The sequence below is a fragment of the Eutrema salsugineum genome, unplaced genomic scaffold, assembly GCF_000478725.1.
Source record: "Eutrema salsugineum unplaced genomic scaffold, Eutsalg1_0 scaffold_10, whole genome shotgun sequence".
In the NCBI taxonomy this organism is placed as follows: domain Eukaryota; kingdom Viridiplantae; phylum Streptophyta; class Magnoliopsida; order Brassicales; family Brassicaceae; genus Eutrema; species Eutrema salsugineum.
Genome location: NW_006256908.1, coordinates 5,974,386 through 5,986,056, shown reverse-complemented (window position 1 = coordinate 5,986,056; position 11,671 = coordinate 5,974,386). Strand labels below are relative to the sequence as shown.

The window sequence follows — 11,671 nt, the reverse complement described above, 5'->3', positions numbered from 1 at the left end:
TGGCGCTGTAAATTTCACTTGTTTTAGGGGCCATTTTGTATAAATATGAGTTGGTTAAGATGGGGCAGTGGTCTATGAAAAATGTGTTTATTGGTAATCGTATCTGGTATATTTTATTTTTTAATCAATATTCTATTATGGAATTAGTTTTTCTTAACCAATTTAAACCAGAACAAATGAAATAAAAACTATATCGTCCGCCATACTGTTTCCATCTGCTATTCCCAATGAAGAAAATACCCTATAAATTCTTGGGGGGGGGGGTTATTGGGGAGAACACGGTTTCTAATTTGGGTAACAACTGATAACATTTGCAGATTTTTCAAAAAAAAAATAAGTTAAATCAATTTCTCAATTGGGAAAAAGATTAAAAAAATCTCAAAAAGAAAGAAAAAAATTATAAAAAAAAACAGCATATATGTATTTCTACTTGTAAACATTCTTGAGTGGTGGAAAAAATAATACTCATATTTTTGTCTATGTTTGGTGTTGAGGAGATTCTATTATAAAAGATAAATTTACTTTTATGGAAGAAAAATTAGGAAAAAAATCTATATATACATTGTTCACTAGACCTAAAACTATGGAAACTAATGAAAAATTCAACAAAATCAGGATTCTTTCTAGTAATGATGAAACTTATTACAAATAAGAAAGATACAAGTACATGTAATCCCAGCTTACAATGAACCTGCTCACTACTTAGCAAAAAAAAACTTTTTCCAACAATGTTTTCTATTATAGTTGGATTTTTTCCCCTATCTGGTTAACCCCTCTACTTCATTGTAAACTTTGTATATTCTTCACTTTCTGGTTAGTATATATGCTTCTTGTACAATTACATGTAATCCCAGTTTCCCACTCCAAAACCATACTTCCACACATCAAGCCAGCAATCTGAAATATAAACCATCATAGACATAAACCTTAGAGCTAACACTGTTCTCATTCTTAAACCCTCTAATCACACGTACCTCAATATCATGGTATCTCCATGTGTCTTCATCATCCTCGTAATTACCTGAGACGATAATGCTGGTGGCTATCGGTTCATCTCCCCACCGAGCACTGACGGTAAAAGAAGACGTCGCCGATCTCAACACCAGGAATTGAACCCACTAAGTATTTACCCTGGGGTTGAGATCAGCGACGTGTTCTTTTACCGTCATGAACTGTGCTCTCAGTGGGCTTACACAGCCAGATACAACGTAGCTCCAAAGGTGAACTGATAGCCACCAGAATTGTCGTCTCAGGTATTTTGAGGATGATGAAGACGTATGTGGCTTGTTACATTAGTCCCAAAAAATAACCAAATGTGATGGCAAAGAACCAAATGTGAGTTCATCGGCCAACCCATAGTCCAGGCTTAGCTCCGATAACAAGGGAACATCAAAAGAAAAGAAAAAAAAAAACTTGATGTTCCTTCATTATCGGAGCTTAGCCTGGACTATGGGTCAGCCGATGAACTGAACAGGAAGCTTGCCATCTGTAACTGAGTAGTTTCCGTAGCTTTTTTCTGTATTTTTCTTTTATGTCTTTAGTTGGAGACATTTTTTCAAATCAATGTTCTTTCTGCATGTCTTATCATAGGAGTCTCATTATTGTCGGTATTCTCTCTCCCTGTTTTGCTCCTATGGCATTTCTTTCTTGCTTTAGCTTGGGGTAATATCTCAAATCAATTTTCTTGCTACTCCCCATCTCTTATCATAGGAGTCTCATTGTCTGTACCATTTGCTAGTTCACATGCCAAAGTCTTACCGTTTTAGAGTTTTCCATAAACGCAATCATTTTGTATTTTCTCTTTCTCTGTTTTGCTCCTATGGCATTAACAATGATGCAGATGGACAATATTTTGACAAAACATAAACCTTTCTCTGCTTGTTCGCTGTTCTGTCTTTCCTTCTCTCTCCGATATCTGCAAGGCAAGATAAATGTTCTTTCTACATCTCTTATCATAGGAGTTTCATTGTCTGTACTTGCATGCTCACATGCCAAAGTCTTACTATATTTGAGTATTTTCTTGGAATTTTTTTGGTTGCTAAATTAAACCAATCATATTCAGTGAAGAATTAAGGTAGATTCCATTTTCTAAACCTGCAGACCCATTTATTGTGATAGATAAATACATATTTGGTAAGTTACAAACAAAAGAAATGAAAATTGCCCTAAGAAAAAAGGAAGAAGAAATGAAATATCTATCACGCTACAAGACATGTTTGAACCACACAAAAACTCAAGCGTAATTTGATCGTGTGTGATCAAACTAACATCTTTTTAACTATTTTTGCTTTTACATTTGATCTATATTGTGTGGTATCAACCAAATGTTTTATTTGTTTTACAAAAACCGATATGAGTTTCTTCCAAATTTTCATTCTACATTTCATAATTTTTATTGAAAAAGTTCAGGATATCTTTTTTTTGTCATTCATTTTAATTTCTAGGCTGAGCTCAAAATTTCTCGAAAATTTTGTTGTAACATTATGGAGGCAGAAGCTAAAACTCTTCTTTGGTTCATGACATGTTTGGATAATCTTGGCTATGAAGAGGTAATTTTCGAGAGTGAATTCAAAGATATTGGTGAAAGCGTTAGCTGAACCTCGAGAATGGTCAAGGTTTATAGTCTATACCAGAGAAATCAACAAGACAAGAAAAAGATTAATTCGACTAACCATCACTTTCCAAGGAAGACAAGCCAACCAATGTGTTGATCTTACAGCCAATAAAACCTCTTCATATGAAATACTCTTTGGTTGAGAAGGAGAAACGAATTTATATGAAATATGTTTGAGCTCGAAAAAACAAAAAATATGTGGCTTTATGTTAAAATGATGATAACTCTCCTAAATGAACAACAACAAAAAAAATGGATGACAACTCCTCGATTACTGGTTTCGATTCTATACTATTACATTTCGGTTATATTCTCATTTTCAGTTAACTTTTCCATTATATTATAACATGTTGACGTCATAAAGAAATTATAATATGATACAAACGATAGAACTATTAAAGTGGCAAAATAAGATGATGCAAGAATCTGATATGTGATACTAAAGCAAATAGATATTTGTCACAAAATACAAACGATAGAACTATTAAAGTGGCATAATAAAATGATGCAAGAATCTGATATGCGATACTAAAGCAAATAGATATTTGTCACTTGTCATACTTTTTACCATAATAATAAATTGATTATGCACAAATTGTGCTAGGGTATGCCTAGATATTCTAAGCAAGTCGGTCATAAATACCAATACGTTCTGAAAAGGTACCAAAGAGATATCTAGCAACCTCCTCCTCCACCACCACCGCCACAACCTCCTCCTCCTCCAGACCGCCAGACGCTTATGGTCCAGCATATGGTCTAGGCGTCCAGCTCCAGCATATGGTCTATCTTTCGTCTCATTGTTTTAGAATTTTTTTCACCGGCACAAACAAATACGGCCATGGCTATTACGGAGAGGGTGGCTGAAACCGCCAATATCCCCCAAAATAAACCAAAGCCACTTGTTTGAACGTCGCTCAATATGTTTCGCACCATATTCTCTTGTGTATATTTTGGTTAAGTTTGAGATTTTGGATTCCGTTTTGCGTAAGGATTTAGATATACTTTTAGATGTGTGAAAAATAAATAGCATTATTTGTAGGTAGTTCTTTGAATGGACAATGTTGCATGGTGAGAAAAATAATACTCATACTATTGTCTATGTCTGGTGTTGAAGAAATTTTCCAATAATCTATTACAAAAAATAAATTTAATTTACGAAAGAAAAATTAGAAAAAAAAAAATATATATATATATGTTCATTTGAGTTAAAACTATGGAAACTGATGAAGAATTCATCAAAACCAGGATCCTTTCTAGTAATAATAAAACTTATTACAAACAAGAAAGAGTACAAATACATGTAATCTCAGCTCACAATGAACATGCTCACTACTTAGCAAAAAAATGTTTTTCCCAACAATGTCTTATAAACCCTTTAATCTGCTACTATTAACCTCAGAAGCAGCAGCATGTTTGCAGCCAAGTGAAATATCTTGATTATACCCACAACAAAACATCCAAATCTTGGTATGCATTCACAAGCATCCAGCAATGAAAATGCATGGAACCTCAACTTTAACGGGATGAAGAGATGTGGGTATAATCAAAAATTCTCACTTGGCTGCAAACATGCTGCTGCTTCTGGGGTTAATAGTAGCAGATCAAAGGGTTTAGAATACAAGCTCGCCATCTGTAACTGAGTAGTTTCTGTAGCTTGTTTCTGTATTTTTCTTTATATCTTACCGAGATAGCTCTCCTAGATGCTTTAGCTTGAGGATGATGAAGATACAGGGTATATATAAGATTTCAGATTGCTAGTCTGATGTGGGGAAATCTAGTTTCGGAGTGTATAAGTTTAAAGATTAAGGTTTCTACATCACTTCATATTTATACAGACAATAGATGATTCTAGAGCTAAGACAGCTGGACTTGACAGCTCATTACAGAAGGGATTGAGGAACAGGTTCGTGGTACTCCAACTCGAGAAGAAATCCGATGCATGAACAGGATCTTTTAATTTGGAATTGTATTCCAGGTAACTTTTCTGCTTGTCACTGCTAGCTGTTCTAGGCAATATCTTTTTTCTTCCATTTCTGATTAATTTATGAACTTACCATTCTAGGCGAAGTGCTTGGAAACTAGAGAGTCAGTAGCCATTAAAAAGGTTTTGCAAGATCGGCGCTACAAAAATCGTGAATTGCAATTAATGCGACTAATGGACCACCCTAATGTGGTTTATTTGAAGCATTGTTTCTTCTCTACAACGAGTAGAGATGAGCTCTTCCTCAACCTTGTTATGGAGTATATACCCGAGACTTTGTACCAGGTTTTGAAGCACTATACTATTTCAAACCAGAGGATGCCTTTTTTTAATGTCAAACTTTATACATACCAGGTATGCATTGTTATCTGCCACAAATATTCTTGGTTTTTCTTATTGATCCTGAAACGGGTTAGCAAATATGTTGTGCAGATCTTCAGAGGCTTGGCCTATATCCATACTGCTCCTGGTGTCTGCCACAGAGATGTGAAACCACAGAACCTTTTGATAAGTTGATCTATTATGGGTTTGTCTTCGGTAACCATCACTAGATTATAATCCAGTTCCCTGGTGCATTCTATAGGTTGATCCCCTCACTCAACAGTGTAATCTGTGTGATTTTGGAAGTGCAAAATTATTGGTAAGGTTTTACCTTATATATGCTGTTTCATTTATTTTTCCACTGCTTATGTGTTCTGTCTCATGAAAATCAATTGCACCTTATTTGTTTTCATGATCCTTGCAACATGTGACTATTCACTTTAGGTAAAAGGTGAACCAAACATATCATATATTTATTTTCGGTATTACCGAGCTCCAGAACTCATCTTTGGGGCCACATAGTATACATCGTCCATAGATATATGGTCTGCTGGTTGTGTTTTGGCAGAGCTCTTTCTTGGTCAGGTTAGTGTAACTGTAAACTATTTATCCATTAAGTATCTTGAGAACTAAAGCATTTCTCCAATATCTTTGATAATCAATTGATATTACTTATCTTCAGCCGTTATTCCCCGGAGAAAATTCTGTGGACCAGCTAGTGGAGATCATCAAGGTGAAGTCTCATTTTGATTAGATTTTATAGAAAATTCCTATATCTAATAGATTTGTCATTTTGATTAACATTACTTTCTGTTTAGGTTCTTGGTACTCCAACTCGAGAAGAAATCCAATGCATGAATCCAAACTACACAGACTTTAGATTCCCACAAGCTCACCCGTGGCATAAGGTATTTTATATTGATGTTACGTTCTAACTTTTCTGATCATACAATAGCTTAGTAGAAAGAAAAAAAGAAAGAAAAGCTGAAACAATACACATACTACTTTATGACCTCCAGGTTTTCCATAAGTGGATGCCTCCAGAAGCCATTGACCTCGCATCTCGGCTTCTTCAATATTCACCGAGTCTACGTTGCAGCTTTCTGTTTTCTTAATTCTTAGAGTGGTTCTTAATTCTTAGAGTGGTTCTCTCTGTTTGGACCTGCACTGTTCAATGATGCTGAAGCTTTTTAACTGACATGTGTTATATTTCCTTGTATAAAAGCTCGAAGCATGTGCTCATCCATTTTTCAATGAACTCCGTGAGCCCAATGCTCGTCTTCCAAACGGCCATTTTGTATATAATATGAGTTGGTTAAGATGGTAGAGTGGTCTATGAAAAACGTGTTTATTTGCTATGTATTTCTCATATTTTATTTTTAATCAACATTATATTATAGAATTAGCTTTCTTTAAACAACTTAAAACAGAACAAAGGAAAAAAAACTTCAGAATTACATTTACGATTAACTTCATCTTCAATAAAAAAGAACAAATGGAGACGAAAATAATTTATATTTTTGGTGAATAAATATCGTGGCACCACCGTTTTTCCTGGAACAAAGACAGTCGTCAATGCAGGAGAAACTACAATCGCAGCCAGCTCTGTTAGCGTAAATCATAAATGGGAAGACAGATTTAGAGGAGTACTCATAGCATAAGGGTTCCTGATATCATCTATGTCATTGTATATAGATTTTGATGGTTAGGCCTGCTGGGTATATAAGCTTTGACAGCAGGCCTAACCATCGACGGCATACTTTTTAAGTGTTTTCGCAAACCTCATTCTTGCACTACCCATCTCGGGTTGCCATTGATTCTAACTAGCTTAAACTTATACACTCCAAAACCAGACTTCGCCACATCAGGCCATGCAATTTGAAATCTTATAGACACCATCATAGACATAAACCTTAGACCTAACACTGTTCTCATACTTGGTTTATGTCTATGATGGATTATGTAAAATTTTAGATTGCTGGCCCGATGTTAATCGCAAGAAATTAGGTCAGAGATCTTAAAGATTTCTGATACTATGTAATAAATTGAAAAAGTGTATGTGTATTATTGATTAACAAAGGTAGGATATTTATGCAAGTATGTAAAGTCTAAACTTAATAGCAGTACTTAGAATAGATTACACAAAATCTCGTAGAAGTTATCTTTCCTTATCTCTATATGGGGAAGTCTGGTTTCGGAGTGAAAAACTAAGATTACATGTACTTGTACTCTTTCATATTTGTAATAAGTTTCATCATTACTAGAAAGAATCTTGAGATTTTGAATTTTTCATCAGTTTCCATAGTTTTAGATGGAGTGAACAATGTATATATAGATTTTTTTTCCTAATTTTTCTTTCGTAAATTAAGCTTATCTTTTTGTAAAAGATTATTGGAAAATCTCTTCAACACCAAACATAGACAATAATATGAGTATTATTTTGTCCACTACGCAAGATTGGTAAAGAATCATCTACAAATGAAAAATTACATACAGTTATGCTGTTTTTTATAATTATTTTTTTTATATTGTTAACATTTTTTCCAATTCAGAAATGGATTTAACTTTTTTTTTCTCTGCAAAAATATGCAAATGCTATCAGTTGTTACCCAAATTAGAAAACGTGTTATCACTATACACTGTATTTTAATCAATTTGTATATCTGATCCGGTAACAATACTAATCTCCAAAATTAGTTGTATCAGTTATTGTTAATGGATTGCGAGGTTATCAACACTTTTCAAGTATTCACTTCACTGCTAATATCAAGTAACGAGTACTAATTACGTAATTAACGTTCTCATTGGAGCGTAAGGCTTACGCGCTCTATTTGCATGTGGGTCCACCTTGTATTTTTGAACAATTCTAAAGTTTAGATACATTACGCACAAATACATGATGCAACAAAAAATTTACAATTCATCCTCACTAAAAAAAGCAAATGGAGACGAAAACAATCTATATTTTTCGTGAATAAATATCCAAGAATCGATCGTTCCAGCCTGAATATCAACCAGAACAGATTGCAATAACGAATTTGTGTCCAAATGCTGCTTTTTTTTATTGCGCAGATAAGAAAAAATGCACTGATAAGTTACTGTTTATGGATAAACTTTCAGTTCCCATGAAAACAATTGCAGAATAACAAATTAGCCCTCCTGTCTTATTTGCATATAAATAGTTTAAGATGACTAGGTGACTTCATGTATAGCATTCGCAAGGTATCCCACATTCCCTGTCGTAACACCAGCCATACTGCAACCAAACATCAAAAGCCTCAATGATTTTTGTTAACTTTTGAAATGCATCAAAATCAAGAAAATAGACCAAGTTAGTACCTGATACGGCCATTTCGGGTCATGTAGATATGATATTCGCTTGTTAAGCGGTCAACCTGTTCTGGTGTTAGTCCACTGTAGCAGAACATTCCAATCTGTTTCCCCATATATAGATATATGATTATGTAATTGTGTAAATCATATGAGAGAAGTGACATGCTCATAACAAAAACTAAATTTTTTTTGTAATTTACCTGCTTGGTTACGTGCTCCCATGATAGAGGCGATTCTAACTTCTCAAAGCTTTCTCTCAAAGTAGTTCTCATGCCAATAATCCGATCAGCCATGATCTGTGCCGTTATAGATTTTACACACAGATTATCAGATTTCTAATTGTATAGTTGGATTATCAAACACAAAAGAGTGAACAATGGGTTACAATGTGTTTCACACGACAAGAGTCTCCGTACACATGAAACATGGAATATATTAATTGCAAGCAGAAGGAAGCTATAGGTAAGGCGATAACTATATGGTTACCTTAACTTCCTTTAGCCACGGATTCTTTAACTCTGGGTCTCCAAGAATGGTTGAGACTATTTGAGCTCCATGTAAAGGTGGGTTGCTGTACATTGGTTTAGCTAGTTGCTGCAACTGACTTTTCACAGTCACGGCTTGTTTTTCATCTGCACAAAGCACGCTGCAGCAGAAGACCAAGTAATCAAGCTCACATTCATTTCTAACTTCATCACTAAATGAAGAGCCTGTATGGGTACGCTTAATGACATGTCTGAATATCTAATCGGCTGACTCATACAAGTCGATGACTTTATTCAGTCAAGGAATTTATTTTTGCTGAGAAAATGAATACCTGAGACATCCGACCCTCTGGCCGTAGTGTCCCATGTTTTTTGCATAGGACTGAGAAATTCCAATATGATGACCATCCTCGAGAAAGATCCTAATGGACTTGGCATCTTTTGCTGGATGGATCCCCACTAGCAAAACCTTGATAGGCCATTTCAAAGAATGCAAAATGTTTTTTGGCCTGCAATGAGAACTCGCTGTTAGTCTGCGGTGGACAGATCAGGGAGACAAAAAGTGAATGATAGACAGATAACTAATAAAGTATCGACGACTAATCACCTTGAAGAGCTGTGATATCTCTCTCCATTGTTCATCTGTAGGGTCTACTCCAGTAGGATTATGAGCACAAGCATGAAGGAGGAAGAACGAGCCTTCCGGAGCATTCTATGAGAAAATTAGGATGCTATTAACAAGAGTAAGATGTAAATATGCTTGCCGAAGAAGTTGTTCTTGCTAACCTTCACATCGTCCATTAATCCTGAGAAATTCAAGCCCTTGGTTTCGGGATGATAGTAATGATATGTCTTCTGTTGATTGCTATTCTCAACTATTTGGGGTCGGTTCGGTAATTCGAGTTCGGAAGATTAAATTGATTGTATTTAATTAAGTTCTCAGTTACAGTTCGTTCAGTTCGGAGGACTCTCGACGAACTCGATACAATAATGTTCAGGTCTCTATTCTCCGGGTCCCAAAAAGATCCCTTCTACAGTAACAATTCTACTATTTATAGTACATAAACGAGGAGGCGTTCTAGGGCTTCTCGTTCAGCTCTCACCGCCTCTTGTCGCCGGGCTTTTCTCTTATGGGACGTGCTGTCAGGCCAGGCCCATTTCAGTTAAGACTATCGTAAACCGGGATCAATTGGGCCGGTCTTGGTCTTTAACCGGTCCGAACCGGGTAGCGGAGCGTACCACCAACATCTTCTGAGGGACATCTGCATCTCTCCAGATGTTGTGGTGGCTGTTCACAAAAGACAACATAAGCTACTGCTATTATGTGGAAGCAAAAGAAGCTTGGCCACACTTACAGAGTACACGGTTTTGAATTAACATTGGAAATGATCAAAGTTAACTGCATGAAACTCACTTAGACCAGGTTGGTACAGGAATGTAGATCTGTGAACCGGGACAAAAACGTTTCTGGAAGTCTGCAAACAGTCGGCATGCTCCAGTTCCAGACAGAGCTTGAACTGCAGCTATTCTTTTGTCTTTGATAAATTAAGAGTCGTCTCCATAGGCAAGCTTCAATGTTTCCTCCACCATTTTGACACTCCCTCCCATAGGAAGGTACTCCTTTTAGTACAATACATATAGTTCAGATCAGTTTTACTTTGATTCCAAGAAGAAGAAAAGAAGATAGCAGCAAAATAATCCTTTCTTCACAGGAACTTCACCAATTAGCATAAACATAAAAACTAGCTCATTTGAGGAGTAAAAAGAAACCAAGCAATCTTACATGAAAGAGCTCCCAGCAATCCTTCGCTCAGCTTCTCTGACACATTCCAAGACAACAGGCTTGCCATTATCATCATGATATGCTCCCTAAAATTGATTTCCAGTTCAAGGCATAAGTAATACAGATAGCTTCATCAACCAAAAGCAAACAGCTCTACGCTTAACTCCTAACAATTTCAGCTCAATGGGTAAAAAAGCGCCAAAAATGGTTCATTTCTGTTTATACCCACCAAAAGCCTTCTAGCCTAGTGATATAAAAAATATTGGATTAAGAGATAAGCGCATAAAATAAATGTAGAATAAAATCAATAGAAAATATGCATAAACCATCATTTAGCAGATAAATATATTTTAAAAATATATATTGGACTATGAACTGATATTTTAATATACAGTACTAGATATATGTCTATAGTGACTAACAATAATTTACAAAAAAAAAATACACAAAAGAATATAGATAAGTGATCATTGAAATACATGTGATATTAATATTTGTTAAGAGTAATTTAATATTTAAAATGACACAATCGTTTTACCAAAATTTTGTACGTATAGGAAATGATAGAAAACATTTACTTATAAAATTTTAAAAATATATATTAGAAAAAGAAACCCGCGTGTACATGTAGGTGATCATCTAATAGTTATATAAAATAGCAGAACTGTATGTATTTCTAACGCGTAGACAATTCTTTACCGATCTTGCGTGGTGAGAAAAATAATACTCATACTATTGTCTATGTATGGTGTTGAAGAGATTTTCCAATAATCTATTACAAAAAATAAATTCAATTTGCGAAAGAAAAATTAGGAAAAAAAATCTATATATATGTTCATTTGACTAAAAATTATGGAAACTGATGAAGAATTCAACAAAACCAGGATTCTTTCTAGTAATGATAAAACTTATTACAAATAAGAAAGAGTACAAGTACATGTAATCTCAGCTTACACTGAACCTGCTAACTACTTAGCAAAAAATGCTTTTTCCAACAATGTCTTCTAAATCCTTTGATCTGTTACTAATAACCCCAGAAGCAGCAGCATGTTTTGCAGCCAAATGAGAATTCTGGATTAAACCCACATCTCTGCATCCCGTTAAAGTTCAGGTTCCATGCATTTTCATTGCTGGATGCTTGTGATGATTTGGTG

General features: G+C 35.1%; 3 pseudogenes; 1 reads left to right on the top strand and 2 right to left on the bottom strand.

Annotated features, from left to right (window-relative positions):
• LOC18027288 overlaps positions 1 to 1,169 on the bottom strand; it is a 6,828-nt pseudogene extending 5,659 nt beyond the window's left edge.
• Positions 1,170 to 4,577: 3,408 nt separating this feature from the next.
• LOC112090228 overlaps positions 4,578 to 11,671 on the top strand; it is an 8,450-nt pseudogene continuing 1,356 nt past the window's right edge.
• LOC18027287 lies at positions 8,100 to 10,849 on the bottom strand (annotated as a pseudogene).